The following is a 5,123-nucleotide window of genomic DNA, read 5'->3' on the forward strand; positions in this document are numbered from 1 at the left end:
CATTGGAAAGGTGTCATTTGACAAATACTTATATGACTTGGGAGCTAGCATCAATTTGATGCCTTTCTCAATCTTCAAGAAGTTGGACTTACCGGATCCAAAGGCTACTTATATGAATTTACAGTTGGCCTATCGTTCTATTACTTATCCACTAGGCATTGTTGAGGATATTTTGGTCAAGGTGGATAAACTCATCTTTCCTGCTGATTTTGTAATTCTTGATTTTGAGGAGGATAAGAAGATTCCCATAACCTTGAGAAGACCTTTCTTGGCAACTGGCCGAACCTTGATTGATGTGCAGAAAGGTGAGCTCACCATGCGAGTGTTGGATCAGGATGTAACTTTTAATATGTTCAATGTGATGAAGTTCCGTACAAAAAATGAGGAGTGCTTAAAGGTGGAGTTGGTTGATTCTGTGGTTACTTCAGAACTTGATCAATTGCTATGGTCTGATGCCTTAGAAAAGGCCTTATTGGGGAATTCCGATAGTGAAGATGATGAAGGGGACGAGCAACTCCCCGGAAGAGGAAGATGGATATACCTTTTGAATCTCTTGGAATGGAGGAGCTGAACAAAGCTCATAAGTACCTCAAGCCATCTATTGAGGAAGCTCCTACACTTGAGCTTAAACCTTTACCTGAACACTTAAGGTATGCTTTTTTAGGTGATGCATCTACTTTGCCTATTATTATTGCATCTGACCTTTCAGGTAGCAATGAGGAAAAGCTTTTGAGAATTCTTAGAGAATTCAAATCAGCAATTGGTTGGACTATAGAAGATATCAAGGGAATGATCCATTCTTATTATATGCATAAAATTTTACTAGAGGAAGGTAGCAAGCCTACTGTTGAGCAACAAAGAAAGTTAAATCCTATCATGAAGGAAGTCATGAAGAAGAAAATTCTTAAGTGGCTAGATGCAGGGATCATCTATCCCATTTCTGATAGTTCTTGGGTGAGTCCAGTTCAGTGTGTACCAAAGAAAGAAAGGAGGTATCACAGTCGTTGCTAATGAGAAGAATGAGCTCATTCCTACTCGAACAATCACGGGGTGGAGATTTTACATGGATTACAGGAAGCTGAACAAGGCCACGAGAAAACATCACTTCCCTCTACCGTTTATTGATAAGATGTTTGACAGATTGGTTAGGCATGAGTAATACTGTCTTCTGGATGGCTATTCAGGCTATAATTAAATGGGCATGAGTACTACTGTCTTCTGGATGGCTATTCGGGCTATAATCAAATTTACATTGCTCTAGAAGATCAGGAGCAGATTACTTTCACTTGTCCATTTGGTACCTTCGCCTTCAGAAGGGTTTCTTTTGGTTTATGTGGAGCACCGACCATATTTCAGAGATGCATGATGGCTATCTTCTCTGACATGATTTGTCAGAATGTGGAGGTGTTCATGGATGATTTGTATGTGTGGCGATTCACTTTATGAGTGCTTGAAGAATCTAGGCGACGTTCTCAAGAGGTGTGTTGTGACCAATCTGGTTCTCAATTGGGAGAAATATCACTCTATGGTGCGATGGGGCATTATTCTTGGGCACAAGGTCTCTAGTAAGGGTCTTGAGGTGGACAAATCCAAAGTGGGGGTCATCGAAAATCTTCCCCCACCAATTTCTGTTAAGGGAGTTCGCAGTTTTCTTTGTCATGCGGGCTTCTACAGGCGGTTCATCAAGGACTTCTCAAAAATTTCTAAACCTTTGTACAATCTTCTGGAGAAAGATATTCCGTTCAAATTTGATGACGATTGCCTAGATGCTTTTGAGTTCTTTAAGAAGAGTTTAATCACGACACCTGTCATAACTGCACCTGATTGGTCTGAACCATTTGAAATGATGTGCAATGCAAGTGACTATGCAGTTGGAGTAGTTCTTGGGCAGAGAAAGAACAACATATTTCATGTGGTCTACTATGCTAGTAAGACCCTAAATGATGCTCAACTGAATTATACTACTACGGAGAAAGAACTTTTGGCTATTGTCTACGGTTTTGAGAAATTTCGATCTTATCTGCTTGAGACGAAGGTGACAGTTTTCACTAATCACGCTGTAATTCGATATCTCGTCTCGAAGGAGGACTCGAAGCCTAGATTGATTAGATGGGTTCTTTTTCTTCAGAAATTTGAGTTGGAGATCACAGACAGATAGGTATTGAGAATCAAGTCATTGATCATCTCTCTTGTTTAGAGGATCCAAGTGCAATTTCACTGGATAAGACATTAATAAATGAGTTTTTTCCCGATGGGCAGCTGTTTGGAGTGCAAGAGGAAGAACTGTGGTTTGCAGACATTGTGAATACCTTGTGAGTAATATCATGCTTCCCGACTTGTCGTATGCTCAAAGGAAGAAGTTTCTTCATGAGGTGAAGTGGTACTTTTGGGATGATCCATATCTGTTTAGGCAAGGAGATGACCAAATCATCAGGAGATGTATTCCTTATAGCCAAATGGGGGGGGATCTTGCGAGATTGCCACTCAACGGCTTATGGAGGACATTATGGTAGAGAAAAGACAGCAGCTCGTATTCTTCAAGCAGGGTTCTTTTGGCCGACCTTGTTTAAAGATGCGTATCACTTTGTTTTGAAGTGTGATCGATGCCAGCGTGTGGGTAATATGTCCAAAAGGGATGAGATGCCTCTTAATGTGCTTCTCGAGGTTAAGTCTTTGATGTGTGGGGAATAGACTTCATGGGGCCATTTGACTCATTCGGCAATAATCAGTATATCTTGTTGGCGGTCGATTATGTGTCGAAATGGGTGGAAGTCAAGGCTCTACCGACAAATGATGCGAAGGTGGTGATTAATTTTCTTCATAAGCAGATATTCACAAAATTTAGAACTCCAAGAGTCATAATCAGTGATGAGGGGTCGCATTTTTGCAACCGCAAGTTCACTGCTATGATGCAAAGGTATAATGTGAATCATCTCATTGATATCCTCAGATGAATGGTCAAGCTGAGGTATCTAACAGAGAGATCAAGCATATCTTAGAGAAGGTTGCGTTTCCATCAAGGAACGATTGGTCTTTGAAGCTTGATGAAGTTGTTTGGGCGTATAGAACAGCGTATAAAACTTTATTGAGAATGTCACCATTTCAGTTGGTTTATGGTAAGGGGTGTCATTTGCCGGTGGAGCTCGAGCATAAAGCACATTAGGCTTTGAAGAAGTTGAATCTTGATTTGGATGCAGCTGGAAAGAAGAGGATGCTTCAATTGAATTAAGTCGATGAGTTTCGGCTTCAAGCATAAGAAAATAACAAAATGTATAAGGAGAAAGTCAAGAGGTGGAACGATAAGGGTCTAGTGCTCAAATCATTTATGTCGGGGCAACAAGTTCTTTTGTTTAACTCTCGTCTCCGTCATTTTCCTGGAAATTGAAGTCGAGATGGCCATGGCCTTTCATAATCAAAACTGTGTTTCCACATGGAGCAATGGAGATTTTGGAGAATGATTCGGGCCAAACATTTAAGGTAAATGGTCAGAGGTTGAAGCATTACTATGTTGACACAGAAAACCGTGAGGTGGTTAGTGCCGTTTTATTATCCGTTTGATCTCGCATTACTACGTCAAGCTAACGATGTAAAGCAAGCGCTTCTTGGGAGGCAACCCCAAGTTTATTGTACATTAGTAGTTAGAGGAAGAAGAAAGGAAGGAGAAAAGCACAAGAAATCAAAAAAAATAAAAATTTTCAGGGCCAACTACAGTAGCACGGCGCGCCCGCGCTGAGGAAGTGGGGCGGTCGTGCCACTTTTCCAGAAACAGAGTGCGCCCACGCTGCCTAGCGGGGCAGCCGCGCTAAAAAGGTAGAATTGCGGTGCGCCCGCGCTGAGGTAGCACGCCACCGCGCTGTCCCCTGAATCCGAAAAAAATAAAAGCTGGAAAAGAGAAAATCGGGGACTTATTCATAAAATCAATTTTACCCGAATTTTACTCTTTCACATCCCAAATTTCCCTCTCCAAATCAAACCCATTATTCCCACTATTCCCATAATCAATTCCCACTTCTATTCCATATCTAATTTTCTTCCAACCTCCTATATATACATACACTTATACACAAACTTCTCCATCACTTCTCAAATTCTCAAACACAATTTTCTCTCAAACACTTATCTTTTATTCTCTCTTATTCAGTCCCAATGGCACCCAAAATACAGCGATCTCAAGTAAGTAGCAGCTCCACTGATTCTTCGAGTGTAGGTGGTATGAGGCCAAGGTTTTCAACTCCCGAGGCTGAAGCTATGTATACAAGGATTCTCTCGAAGCTTATAGCCAAGGAGCGTGGTTTTCTGCCATTAGGGAAAGATGGTAAGTTGTTGGAGATGATCTTGGAGATGGGTTGGGTTGCTTTTTGTGAGGCACCCGCTGCTGTGCCCATGAGTGTGGTTCATGACTTTTATGCTAATATGAAGGCGGAGAAGAATGGTTTCATTATGGTTAGGGGATGACGATGAAGTACAGTGCAAAAGTGATAAGGAGGGTGATTGATCAGCCCGCGAGGAAGCCCGGTCAGGATATTTGGAACGAGAAGACTCCGGAGGAGTTTGATTTGGATTTGATAATTGTTACTCTGTATGTTCCTGAGACTCACTGGAAGTTTAAGAAGGGCACGACTGATTATTCCACGTTCCCTACTTCGTGCATGAACAAGTTTGCACGTGCATGGAACTCGTTTATTTGTGCTAACATCATGCCATCTTCTCATGTGCATGATGTTACTGTGGAGCATGTACGGTTGTTGTGGGGTATTCTGCAGGGGGCTATGTGGACCTTGGTATGGTTATCCACCAAGGTATTCTGAGATTTTTGTGAGGGAGTACTACGTGTTCCATACCCTATGCGTCCATTGTGACGAAGCTGTGTGTGGCAGTTGGTGTTCATTGGCCAGCACACGAGCAGCTCCAGATTCCAAGTGCCCCGATTGACGGCACCACTTTATTGATGATGCAAGAGTGGGATGGAGGAAATCCTGATTTGAAGGAACTTGAGTATTCTTTTGACTATATGCCTGGTGGGAGGCCAGCTGCTGGGGTAGCTCAGACGAGCAGAATAGCTTGAAGATCTCAGTTAGGTGAAGAGGCTGGACCATCATAGCAGGAGCAGGAGGAAGCAGGAG

The sequence above is a fragment of the Apium graveolens genome, chromosome 4 (genome assembly GCF_009905375.1).
Source record: "Apium graveolens cultivar Ventura chromosome 4, ASM990537v1, whole genome shotgun sequence".
Classification (NCBI taxonomy): Eukaryota; Viridiplantae; Streptophyta; class Magnoliopsida; order Apiales; family Apiaceae; genus Apium; species Apium graveolens.